This window comes from Mizuhopecten yessoensis, unplaced genomic scaffold, assembly GCF_002113885.1.
Source record: "Mizuhopecten yessoensis strain PY_sf001 unplaced genomic scaffold, ASM211388v2 scaffold3015, whole genome shotgun sequence".
Lineage (NCBI taxonomy): Eukaryota > Metazoa > Mollusca > Bivalvia > Pectinida > Pectinidae > Mizuhopecten > Mizuhopecten yessoensis.
Genome location: NW_018404833.1, coordinates 310,080 through 324,351, shown reverse-complemented (window position 1 = coordinate 324,351; position 14,272 = coordinate 310,080). Strand labels below are relative to the sequence as shown.

At 37.4% G+C, this 14,272-nt stretch overlaps 1 protein-coding gene across 1 annotated transcript in view; it reads right to left on the bottom strand.

Moving 5' to 3' along the window:
• LOC110446836 (muscarinic acetylcholine receptor M2-like) overlaps positions 1–11,027 on the bottom strand; it is a 73,922-nt gene extending 62,895 nt beyond the window's left edge. Inside the window, exon 1 of the mRNA XM_021492157.1 lies at positions 10,870–11,027. The gene's annotated coding sequence lies outside the window, so the exon portion shown is untranslated. The remainder of the gene's footprint in view (positions 1–10,869) is intronic.
• Positions 11,028–14,272: the final 3,245 nt, after the last annotated feature.

Here is a 14,272-nt window from a genome sequence, read left to right as displayed (position 1 = left end):
AGCATTGCAGACCTCTGCCTCTCGAATCAGTTGCATGCAATTATAAGATGTACCATTCTACAATGATTAAGTTAATTGATACTGATGAGAAGAACATATGAAGAAATGGACAATGTGAAAGTCAGAAGTGTGTAGACAATGTTGTACCTGGTGATACTCTAAAAGCATAATAACTCAAAGGACGCTTCAACCTACATTTTGTACCATTCCCCTCCAGTAACTGGATTTTGTAATAGATGGGTAATGTGCTATAGCAAGTTCATTTGCCCATGTATCCCAGTTTTGGTAGATTTGTGTACAAATTTGCTTTCTGAAATTTTCAGTATTTGAGAAGTCACTATTGAATGATAAACTTAGACAGTGGAAAACACAGTTGCCATCATCATATGTACATCATATGCAGAATAGTTTTGATTTTCAATAGAAATGGTTGCTGATGGACCCATATTATGCATTCTGTTAAACACAAAGTAAAAGTGGTGAAAATGGTATGTGTCTAAGTCTTCCTTAATGATATTCTTAAAGCAGAGCAAGTAATGATCCTTTGAAAAACCTTACGTTTCCCGTTAAAAGCTGCCGGTGATTCCTTTGCACATGTCATGTGTATCTGTGTACAACTGCAGCAGACGACCCGTGAAATTTGACCTCATCAATGATCTGACCATATTATCCAATGAGAATCAAGCGACCTCTTCAATGACCCTGCTTCGTACATACTCGGGTATTTCCGTCCTAGTGGGGGATGACATCCGTGTGTTACGGTGTGTGTACAGACGGAAAATTGTATGTTAAGAAAGATGTTAGTATCACATTATTTATTGCTTTCCCAAATTTACAATATAACCACATTATTACGCACCCTTCGACGCTATGTGTTTGTGACATTACTTTTTGTTTCGTTCAACCGCAAACGATAAGAGTCTGGTTGAGCGAGACTACATTAATGTAAGCTTTTTGATGACCATGCTAACTCGTTTTCTCGATTCGGAAGAAAAGTAAAGAAATCGTGGAAATAAACTCGCTCAGTGTTCTGAATATGGTCAATATTTTTTTGAATATGGTCAGTATTTTTTGAAAAAATCGTAGTTTCGAATACATAATTTCTGTGCTACGTTACATGTCGTTCGATTAGGCATATTTACGGGCTCCATGAAACCGGAAGAGGTCACCGGAAGTACGAAAAAGTTTCTAGGCTGTAGCTGTACGATTCAGTGATGGAATCAGTTTGGTTGGATCAGATCTATTTACACGCACATGTTACCGGTAAAGAGCTTCGCACGGGTGCCTTCGGCACCCGTGAGCTTAGCTCTTATAACTAACACCCCAAACACGACAGATTTTATGGGTGTTTCATTGCAAGGTAATAGTGATGTTTATGTTACGTTCCCGTTCTCAGTTATCATAGAAACCATACACCGTGAGTGAAAAAATTATTGCTGATAAACCTTTATCAAACCCCCCGTGAGGTAGGAATGTGCAGAGAACGGCTACATTATCGCCTTATCATACATCTATCTGTAAGCATTACAAATTATATATGCGCGTGACTTATACGGCCACACATCAAGAATGAGGAACTTTTACTTAAAATCTCCGATATTATTTCACCATTCTACTTTTTTTTTTTTAAATAAACAGTAATCGTTAATTGATTTTTTTCTTTATCTCTTCATAAAAAATACATGCGCACAGATCAGCGATAACAACCTGCTGCAAGCTTTGTTTATTGTGAAATTCAATAAGTTTGTCATGGTTCCGTGTGCACCAACTGTTAAATGTTGTTTCGTTTTTAATGGCAGATTAACGGAAACTAAACAGCACTTTGCTAAAATGTTTTCACCATAAATAAACACAGTGACGGAACAGATCCGGAGTCACACTCGACCACGTGCACACAGCCATCCAGTAATGCATGGCGTACATGCTAAATGCCTTGCTAACTTTTCATCGTAATTACTCTTTCCGTAACCATTACACATATCTGATGAAGCTCATATTTGTTCACGATCTAAACAAACGTTTGCCAATGCTATCAAAACCCATGCATGTTGGGTTATTTTGAATTTTTTTTATCAAAATCACTCCGCGGCCTGTTTGGCGATGTCGACATTGTCCGTACAGAACATTTGGCGGAAGTGTGGATATTTGAATAACAGATTTGTGGAATTATGGATGATTGACTGAAATGTGGGCGGAAGTATGGTTATTTGATTGACAAATTGGTGTAAATATAGAGACTACATGTATAGATAGGTAATTGCCGGATAGCTGAAAGTATGGACAGTTGATAGACGAGAGATAGGTATGGACAGTTTATCGACAGAAAGGACAGTTGATTGATAGATGGATAAGTATGGACAGGGAGCCGAAAGTATGAACAGTTGATTGACGGATGGATAAGTATGGTCATTTTATTGACAGGGAGCCGGAAATATGGACAATTGATAGACGGGCGGATATGTACATGTATGGACAGTTTATTGACAGGTAGCCGGAAGTATGGACATTTGACTGACCGAATGATACGTATGGACAGGTTATTGACAGGTAGCCGGAAGTATGGACATTTGACTGACCGAATGATGCGTATGGACAGGTTATTGACAGGTAGCCGGAAGGATGGACATTTGACTGACGGAAGGATACGTATGGACAGGTTATTGACAGGTAGCCGGAAGTATGGACATTTGACTGACGAGTGGATACGCATGGACAGTTTTTTGACAGGTAGCCGGAAGTATGGACAGCTAATTGACGAATCGATAAGAATGGACAGGTTATTGTCAGGTAGCCGGAAGAATGGGCATTTGGTTGACGTGTGGATACGTATGGACAATGTATTGACAGGAAGCCGGAAGAATGGGCATTTGGTTGACGTGTGGAAACGTATGGACAATGTATTGACAGGTAGCCGGAAGAATGGGCATTTGGTTGACGTGTGGATACGTATGGACAGTGTATTGACAGGTAGCCGGAAGAATGGACATATGATAGACGGGTGGCAAGGCATATGAATGTAGATATACGGGTAACCGGAAGTATTGATGGTTGATAAACGGAAGTATGGACAGTTGGTGAACGAGTGGATGGGAATAAGGACGTAAGATTGACGGCTAGGCGACAAAGCATCAGGTACACTGAAGTTGGATGACGAAAGATAGACTGTAGGCGAAGAGATAGATGGAAGAAGGACGAAAGCGGATGATGAATTACAGTCTTAATCAGACGTTGATGAATGATTGATGAATAACCAGGCATTCGTATTCGTACATAAAGAACAGATTTGAAGGTACACGGACACGGTACTTCTGAATTTCCGTCATGGCTTTTTAATAGGGTGCACACGTCATATTTCTCCCATTACATTACACGTGGTCAACGTGTTAATGAAAACATAATGGAATGTCCATAAACATCTCTGTATTGTATGAGTGTTACCGGGGTATATATCCCAATAATACGTCGACACTCAATAGCAGTGCAAGTATAGTATATGACAGTTCATTCAACCTGCTTCAGCTAGTCTGAGTATTGGCATCCGCGACTAAAAGAACTCCAAATAACAAACACACCACGAGGATCGCATACATACTTATGATGGTAGAGATAGGGGTTAGACTAGAAACACAGGTCATTCTACGCCTGTGTAAGTCCTAGTCCATTGTTATCTTATTCAATGAAATTTTATTTTTGGAAACAAGGACATTGCGCTGCAATTGTGCTTTGATTACAGGGCAGAAGTGACGTCAAACAAACAGATGATTATTGTACAACATGGGTCCTATGTAATCCCGAGGAAATTACTCTAAGGCGCTTAATGTTCTAAAGGGTTGCCAGACGCACGTATATAACTCAGCAACGATACGAAATAAGCTAGAGATAGTACGAGTGCAGTTTCGTCTAGATTTTCCTACCACGTGAATGTGTGCGTCTATGTATTGGGAGTTGTTGATGATGATGCTCCTTCATAAGAAATGTTGAACATTTTGAAATGGATGTCAGTTCAAAAATACTTCGAATTAAAATAGTTAATTATACCATGCATTAATAGTACGGTAACACATTGTCTTTCCAAAGGTTTTATTTTCGCTGAAAATATTCAGTAACGAACTATTAGAAAAGCATCCACGGAAATATATTGTTTTTAAAACACAGATTTTTTTTTTATTTAAAATATTTTATATGCATCTGGCAGTCAAGATTGGGACAAACTTTCTAAAGAAATGTAAAATGAAACTTCTTTTACTATGTTCATACAGAGGCTTATAAGCCTATAGTTGAACTTTTCACGAACTATTATTTTAGATTCTTTCCTTTACAAGAAACGTTATACACTATATTTTAAAATTTTAGCGTATAACACCAAACATGTCACTTTTTCACTATAATATAATAGCATGCATGTCTATTACAATACTGTCTTTTAATGATACACCTATAAATATATGCATGAGTTTTTGTGCATTCGGTGAAAGTATATAAGTAGTATTATAATTGTAGACGTGTTCTTCTTTCCATGAGTCTGCGTTTCTAAAGTCTTATTTACAGAGCCACGTCACTTGATTACCACAGTACGGAAACCGTAACACAAAACCCAGCTTATGTTACACCCACTCTAGTAGGTGGACTTGCACAACAAGGGTAAAGTGTCTTGCCCAAAGACACGACCCGACATCATACCGTCTGGGGGATCCGAACTTCGACCTTACGCGAAACAGGCCGGCACATTACCAACTACGCTGTGCGGTCTTCATACGGATACAAATTACGTATGATTTACATATACCGCAGCGAATATAAGTATGAGAATATTAAAAAAATGTCGAAAGAAGTGATTTCGAAGGGAGAAAAAAATGACACAGACACTGGTCGATTCCGCATTAATTCTTACATTAACTAACAGGATAGAATGTGTCTGCGATATGAAATTAATAGAATCTGTCACCCATTCGTCTTATCTACCAAATTATTCTTGTTGGACGGAGTGCTTACGTGTCATAAATCACACAATCTGTATAGCATTTTACACCATATTGTTCCAAATGTGAAATATCTGAATTTAAAACAAGTTATAGAGTAAACGATCGTAGTTTCTGTAATTATGAATTACAGAAGTTAAAAATGTGAGATACAGTATTGTAAGTGTGCCCTTGTGTAACCAGGAAATTAATAAAATGTCATCATTTCATTATACATGTAAAGGAAAAGTGTAACTTAGCAAACAATTTGCTTTTATATTGAATATTATAATAAAATATCACACGAAAGAGTTCCAGTCAACATTTTCCATTTCATAGCAGTTCTGACTTCGGCGTTGGAAATCGATCCCCACCGCATGATAGAAAGACAAACGTTATGTTTCCCTGGGTACATAAATGATCAGCTAGGCAGCCTCATAGACTGCGCAGCGTGCTGTCGAGAGCCAATCAGTAAATTGCTATCGCAGAGAGCAAAGGCTAGTGTTTTCAGCACGATATCACCACACAACGGGAGCCTTCGGCAATACAACGGAGGCAGGGACTAATCAAAATATAATTCTAGTCTACCATGCGGTCAAAGGGGAACAGATCTATGGTCAAATTTCATATCTGTGTAATAAGATTTGGCGAGTTAATTGGAGAAACGATGTCTCTGCATGTGGCAATAGAAATCAAATGTCTCTAATCGCCAAAATAATGGAATATAGAAGATATCTAATGAAGAAAAAGGCATACAAACGGCCTCCGTGCGAGTTAAATAAAAGAGTCCGGTATCACTTTTTTTTGCCAATTTGGTCTTATTGGGTAAAATCATTCTTGAGATAAGTGTTACCAAAAAAAATTAAAGCTTATATTTATTTGAACATGAGATATTGATGGGTATGTAAGGAGTTCTGGAGGGTAACACCCACAGTGGGACTTCACCATAAGCCTGATCTAAGGAAGCTTAAGGCGTATCTTTGATACTATAAACTAAGTCAATTTACATAGATTTGACCTTACCCGACCTTATCAAAGATGAAACTATTTCATTAAAAATATGTATAAACATACGTCATTTCCGGGTTTTCTTCCCTTATAAAGTCTCGTACACTTCGTCTTTTCGCTCTGTCGCCTGCGGAAAGATACCAAGCAATTTAAACGAAATAACGAAAAAGTGAAAGAGGAAAGAATGCTACACAAAAAGAAATAAGGCCTGAAGTAGGCAAAATAAGCGGCCAAAACAAAGAGACAAAAATATACAAAGCCAAGTAAAGGACATCATATTTTAGAACAAATGGCGTGTATTCGTCGCTTTTTTGACGTGAATTCGTTACGATACTTTACAAAAACCGACTTGGCCTGACATAGACAAAACACGGTTTCTATAGTGTCACGATTTTAATCCTAATAATCGGCTTTCTGACTGACATTACTAGAGCAGGAGGCAAGGGACCCCGCCATTACCAAACATCTGAACATGTCAAAAGTGAAACAGACATTGGCGTTGTCGTATTTCAAACATATTTCATTTACTTCTTCTATATGATGAAATACTATACAGCAATGGAGCATGATAACCGTGAACATGTAATGTTTATTTCTATACTTATGCTTCTGTTTCAGCTCAGTATAGCCCCGGGAAGGTATTTCTACACGAGAGTTCTGTACGCCAGTTATTACCACACAAATCACATACGTCAGACACCGTTTTCATCCCTACACAACTGACAGCTTTGACGATAAAATCTGGTGGTTTTCCTCATCTCAAGAGAAAAGCATGTCAGCTTCGATATAGCAATATGTCCCCGACGATTTCAAATGTAATTTGTTAGGCCATTTTTGATTGGTTGATATGCGCACGTTTTCTTGAGCAAGTCAAAGATAATGCACGCTTTTAGAAGAAAAGTAAAATTAAGTCAGTGCATTGGAGAAAAAGATCCCATCCTAGTTTCTACAAAACAAAACAGACACTTCTTAATTCAATACTTCAAATAAGAAGTTTGGTCCATCATGCATTTCATGGCTGAGCGCTCTCATCTGTCTTTTTCAAAACGGGGGACAGTTGTAATAAACGAAGCTGAAGCCAAAATGGACCACGCACAGAGTCAGAATACACAAGTTAATAAGAATGGCATGACAAAGTGCAGTCTGACAGTCCTGGTTGCTCATTTTTAGAGCATATTTTTGCATAAAGAAATATTTTGTATGAGATTCTGCCGATCGTCACCAAAGTCCGAATCAATTTTAAATGTTGATGCTGTCTAAGTGAATGTGATGCTTCTTAAACGGAAGCAGAAACTTATTAAATTTCCAAATTTGAGTTCTGCAAAAACAATGCTTTGTGAATTCTTCGGTAAAGCCACATAATAGGCTTTTTCATCGCGTTATTCGAAGGGCTGCTACGAATCGAGGCTATATATTCTAATTTGATAAACAAATGAGCTTTATTTGACACACTGAGCTAGGCGTATTAGACATATTGTAAAAGATGAAAGATACACCAGTAAGATACATACTGATGGCTATCTTATCCTAGATGTAAATCATGTTCTTGTGTTGATCATTTAAAAGGAGTTTTTAAAGGGAGGTAAGTAGAAAACGTTAAATGGAATACGGAAAAACAGAAAAATCAAGATTTGAAGACGTAGTTTAATTATTTATAAATATGTCTACGTTATTTTTCAATGGTGTTGGCTGCTCATTTTGAAAATACTAAACTTTCTTTTTAATTGATCTTCATGTTTGCGGGAAAAAAAATATTGCTATCAAAACTGGCTGAATAAAATATATGGGTCGATTCGCTCTTTTTATGCGCTTGACTCATTCAAAGATATTATAAGGAAAATATGAATCAACAAGAGCACGCATCCTTAAGATGATTGCAAAAGTGATTTTGTATAAAAGTTCACCTTCAGTCAAATTATGACTGTTGGTAATGATATGTATACTTATCCTTTTTAAAACAACACAGAATTATTTTTTTCTCTCGCTCTCTCTGTAATGTTTTCTAAAACAGTTGTACTTTTTTTAACTATAAAGAATACAGGGGTTATAATGTGGTGCGTGATTCTGCTATAATGTTTTGAATACTCCTTATTTCATAGATACGAGGTCAAATTAAATTAAGTCATCCTAGATGACGGTCCTCAATGTAAAACTCATGTAAATTGGGGTCAATTTCATACCATTGCATCGATATTTTATTTAAAATCATGAGGCACTTTTCTGACAAATTTCTACTGCTACTGTCGTAGGGACAATAAAAACTATCCTAAAGACGGAAAAAGAAATTCCCTGTGCGACTGAATTTTTATAAAACAAGTAGAAAATTGGAAACGGTTACCTTTTAATATATAAAGTCATGACAGCAAAGATTAATTCATTTTTAAACCCTATGAATAATGATAATAAAACAAACGGCGACTTCTTTATTAATTGACATGTTTTGCTGAAGAATGATATAATTTTCGAAATCAACTCATTTCAAGGAGTATATACATATGTACAAACATCATATTGACTTAATCTTTTAAATAGAGTTAAAAATTGATGAATCATCAACATCTTTAAAGATTTTCCCAGTTTGCTGTAATATCTGTTCATAGAGGAAACGATGTGATGTACATTTGAACAGCAGAAAGTTGTGAATTGTGAAAAGTCTATCCCTCTCTCTGTCTCTGTCTGTCTCTCAATTAAAGCCAATGTAAATATATATGTAATTTGCCATTTTGATAATTTTTACTAATATACTGTTGGGAAAGGGCTTAATATAAGTTGTTAAACTTGTGCCAAATTCACTTTGTATATAAATCACAATAAAATATGTTTAAAACAAAAGAGGAAACGAAACTATTCCTGGTGAGAACCAAAACTGTTCACGCGTGACGACAAATGCGCAATACAGTGACTGTAAATACGGCTGAAATTGTGTAAACAAATATCAATGTACATGAAGATGTGTTCGGTACCGTGTTCTCGGACGACGGTTCGCGACAGATCGGGAGTTGGTAGATGGTTTCGACACGGATCTCCGTAAATACTGGCAGTCCGCGGACTAAACTGCGAAAAATCGGATATGAACCGAAAGAACCGGAAATGTCGTACATTTGTAAGTGTGTGGAATCAATCATAATGATGGAACTTATTCTTAATTATCCAGACACTATAACTGCGAACTGCTATCTACATTTTAAATATGAGTGATGGCATGACCTTCATTAAAAATTAAACCATTAAGTGTCGATTTAACGGGTAAGTGTTCCAGATGGGTTCCATTCAGCATTTCTATGGCAGTATTTTATTGGTGTCGTCGATACCATTTTAACTGCGGAACTTCCATTAGCCCGGGCCCTAGACACGACAATCTGGCGGTGAGTATTCAGTGTATGGGCAGTCATGATCAGCTTCAGCTTCCTGTGAACCAGTTCATTTGTCGTGCTTTTGATATCCCATCATCGTTTATGCAATCAAGATTCCAAATTTAAATTTGTCTATTTTCATAACCTCTTTTACAAGCGCGGGAAATATGACACATTACATCAACGCATATTGGACAGCCAAAATGGACAGACGTGTGATTACTATTTATACCGATAGAGGATATTGCAAAGTCACGTACACATGTAGCTACCCGGAACCGGAAATGCCACTGTACCTTCAATCAGAGTTTTCAAAAATAGAACAAAAATCGAATGGACTAACCAAACAGTTTCAGCAAACGATCATCTAAGTATTGATAAATTACAACAATATTGTGGTTTCCTACTTGATAAACAGGTGTTATCCGGGTCCAAATGCTTTGAAGGAGGAGAATGGAATGTAGGCCTACATATACTCATTTCGCAGTCTCATTAACTGTTACGAGATCCAGGACGCTACCGTGTTGGTGGGTTTTTCATAACAGTTTCAATATTATAAATAATTAAGCTCTGTATTGTCTTCATTTCCGGATTATCAACTATACTTAATTTTCAATATACATGTACCATAAAACTTACATATCTGATACAATGCCACTTTCAAGCAGCTGTTAATTGGTGTATGAAATACTAAATCGTTTTATCAAAACACAGTAATAAGACGTTGCATCAATATTTGTTCTATAGCTGAGGTAAATCTATAACTCAATCCATTAAACTAATACAGTCGATACCCAATACAATCGAGAGACCGCTAGTCTGGCTGTCCCACTATCCAGCTAATGGTATCCCGTCTCTGTAGAGAATTTCCCCGGTAACCCTTAGTCTCACTACTTGGCCACTTTACCTTAGAGCAAATTTAAAGGGGGCTCGATCCTCGCGACTCCATTGCAGATTGCATTTGCACTACATATAATTGCGACATTAACATTTATACTTATTCCGTTTACTATTTATACAATAACGTTAAAATCATAATATATTTTGTATATTTTTTAACGTCCTTAATACATATGCAAATAAATAAAATAATAACAATAGACTTTATTAAATTTGATAACACATTGAGTCCAGGATTCGTATCTGTCGTGGTCGATATATAAATACACAATATTTATAACATTAAAAAGATTTTCAGGGTTGATAAATGAGTATGCACGTGACTAGAATTATATAAAGTTAGGCCGTAACATATGTTTTTTCTGTCCCAGGCTAATTCATTAGAAAAACATCAACGTTCTGGTTCACAATGCCCGGTGTTAAGACAGGAAAACAGGAGATAGGATATCAGTGGCGGATCCAGAGGGGGGTTTTGGGCTTCAAGAAACCCACCACCATGAGAGTTTTCTTTAAAAATCACATGTTTTCACCATTCCCCTCAATTTTACCCCACATGGAACCCCCACCCCCAATCCCACCCCCACCCCCAGATAGGTTTCTGGATCCGCCACTGGATATATGTATATATACTTGTGTAAAAGGGTACTTACAATAATCCTTTGCTAATAGTCCCTGTTCAATGTTTGCTCAAGACGATTTTGTTTGTTATCCCAGCCGAGTCTTTTCACTTTCATAAATCCATCCAGGCAGTATAACATATCACTGAAAGAAAAAAAATCACAAATACTGAAGTGATTTTGAAAGTTATATTAGGTATATTTTCCAGTTGTCAGAATGTCTTAGGTGTTTCGTAAGTTCCTGTGTCGAGGTTGTTGTGGACTTAGTATCGGGTCAGTGGGGCTGATCACAATGACACAGATACAATCGGTCGGCAATACATTCACATGGCGTTGTTTGTCACATCTAATTTGCTTTAACTCCTACACTATAGTTACCCGTCCTATGTGGCGTAGTATAGATTAGGAGATGCGGGCTGTGGAGATTACGATGAACTCTTGATTACGTTAAATATACACTATGATACTAACGCCCCAGGGATCGATTTCTTAGACATCTGTTTCCCGATCAGTTCGCATATCGATATACCACGCATATACAGATGCCCTCCTCGGCAATCGCAAGGTACTACACCTCTCTGTACTTATCCGCCGCGAGCTGAGTTTGGCGGATCCTGGTCGAGTACGCCCGTAATACACTAAACACTATACAAAATACTTTTGAAAGAGTCTGGCGGTACCCGGCCGAATACGCTGCGCTCGTGATTCACAAAGTATTGCATACACTGCTAACTGGTGATTATTGGTCAAATGCAGCATTCAGGAACTTCCATACAAACAGTAGTACGCATGCCAGTTTTTCGCGGTTTCTAGGCGAGAGCACCCTTAATACTCACATAATTGTATACGGTAGGGTTTGGCATACAAGCGACGAATAAGTCCTAAACACATACACCTTTACACAATACACATGATATAATTTGTTGGATAATGGACGTACGCGTCCGTAACATACAACCCTCCACTCAATAAACAGGATACAGTTTGGTGGATAGTGGACAGGTACGTCCGTAACACACAAAGCTCCACTCAATACACAGGAAACAGTTAAGTGGATAGTGAACCTGTACGTCCGTAATACACAAACCTTTATCTAATACACAGGATAGAGTTTAGTGGATAGTGGACGTGTACGTCTGTAATGCACAAACCTTTATCTAATACACAGGATACAGTTTGGTGAATAGTGGACGTGTACGTCCGTAATACACAAACCTTTATCTAATACAACAGTTAAGTGGATAGTGAACCTGTACGTCTGTAATACACAAACCTTTATCTAATGCACAGGATAGAGTTAAGTGGATAGTGGACGTGTACATCTGTAATACACAAACCTTTATCTAATACACAGGATAGAGTTAAGTGGATAGTGGACGTGTACGTCTGTAATGCACAAACCTTTATCTAATACACAGGATACAGTTTGGTAGATAGTGAACGTGTACGTCTGTAATAAACAAACCTGTATATCTAATACACAGGATACAGTTAAGTGGATAGTGAACGTGTACGTCTGTAATACACAAACCTTTATCTAATACACAGGATACAGTTAAGTGGATAGTGAACGTGTACATCTATAATACACAAACCTTTATCTAATACAAAGGATACAGTTTGGTAGATAGTGAACGTGTACGTCTGTAATAAACAAACCTTTATCTAATACACAGGATACAGTTAAGTGGATAGTGAACGTGTTCGTCTGTAATACACAAACCTGTATCTAATACACAGGATAGAGTTTGGTGGATAGTGAACGTGTACGTCTGTAATAAACAAACCTTTATCTAATACACAGGATAGAGTTTGGTAGATAGTGAACGTGTACGTCTATAATACACAAACCTTTATCTAATACACAGGATACAGTTAAGTGGATAGTGCACGTGTACGTCTGTAATAAACAAACCTTTATCTAATACACAGGATAGAGTTTGGAAGATAGTGAACGTGTATGTCTATAATACACAAACCTTTATCTAATACACAGGATACAGTTAAGTGGATAGTGAATGTGTACGTCCGTAATAAACAAACCTTTATCTAATACACAGGATAGAGTTTGGTGGATAGTGAACGTGTACGTCTATAATACACAAACCTTTATCTAATACCCAGGATACAGTTAAGTGGATAGTGAACGTGTTCGTCTGTAATAAACAACCCTTTATCTAATACACAGGATACAGTTAAGTGGATAGGGAATGTGTACGTCCGTAATAAACAAACCTTTATCTAATACACATGATAGAGTTTGGTGGATAGTGAACGTGTACGTCTGTAATAAACAAACCTTTATCTAATACACAGGATACAGTTATGTGGATAGTGGACGTGTACGTCTGTAATAAACAAACCTTTATCTAATACACAGGATACAGTTAAGTGGATAGTGAACGTGTTCGTCTGTAATACACAAACCTTTATCTAATACACAGGATAGAATTTGTTGGATAATGGACGTACGCGTCCGTAAAACACAACCCTCCACTCAATAAACAGGATACAGTTAAGTGGATAGTGAACCTGTACGTCCGTAATACATGTACACAAACCTTTATCTAGTACACTGGATATAGATTGGTGGATAGTGGACGTGGACGTCCGTGATACACAAACCTTTATCTAATACACAGGATATAGTTTGGTGGATAGTGGACAGGGACGTCCGTAATACACAAACCTTAATACACAGGATATAGTTTGGTGGATAGTGGACGTGTACGTCTGTACTACACAAACCTTTATCTAATACACAGAATATAGTTTGGTGGATAGTGAACGTGGACGTCCGTAATACACAACCCTTAATACACAGGATACTGATTGATGGATAGTGGACGGGGACGTCCGTAATACACAAACCTTTATTAATACACAGGATAGAGTTAAGTGGATAGTGGACGTGTACGTCTGTACTACACAAACCTTTATCTAATACACAGGATTTGGTTTGGTGGATAGTGGACGTGGACGTCCGTGATACACAAACCTTTATCTATTACACAGGATATAGTTTGGTGGAAAGTGGACATGTACGTCCGTAATACACAAACCTTTATCTAATACACAGAATATAGTTTGGTGGATAGTGAACGTTGACGTCCGTAATACACAAACCTTAATACACATGATATAGTTTGGTGGATAGTGGACGTGGACGTCCGTAATACACAAACCTTAATACACAGGATTTACTTTGGTGGATAGTGGACGTGGACGTCCGTAATACACAAACCTTAATATACACAGGATACAGTTAAGTGGATAGTGAACGTGTACGTCTATAATACACAAACCTTTATCTAATGTACGTCTGTAATAAACAAACCTGTATATCTAATACACAGGATACAGTTAACTGGATAGTGAACGTGTACGTCTGTAATACACAAACCTTAATACACAGGAGTTAGTTTGGTGGATAGTG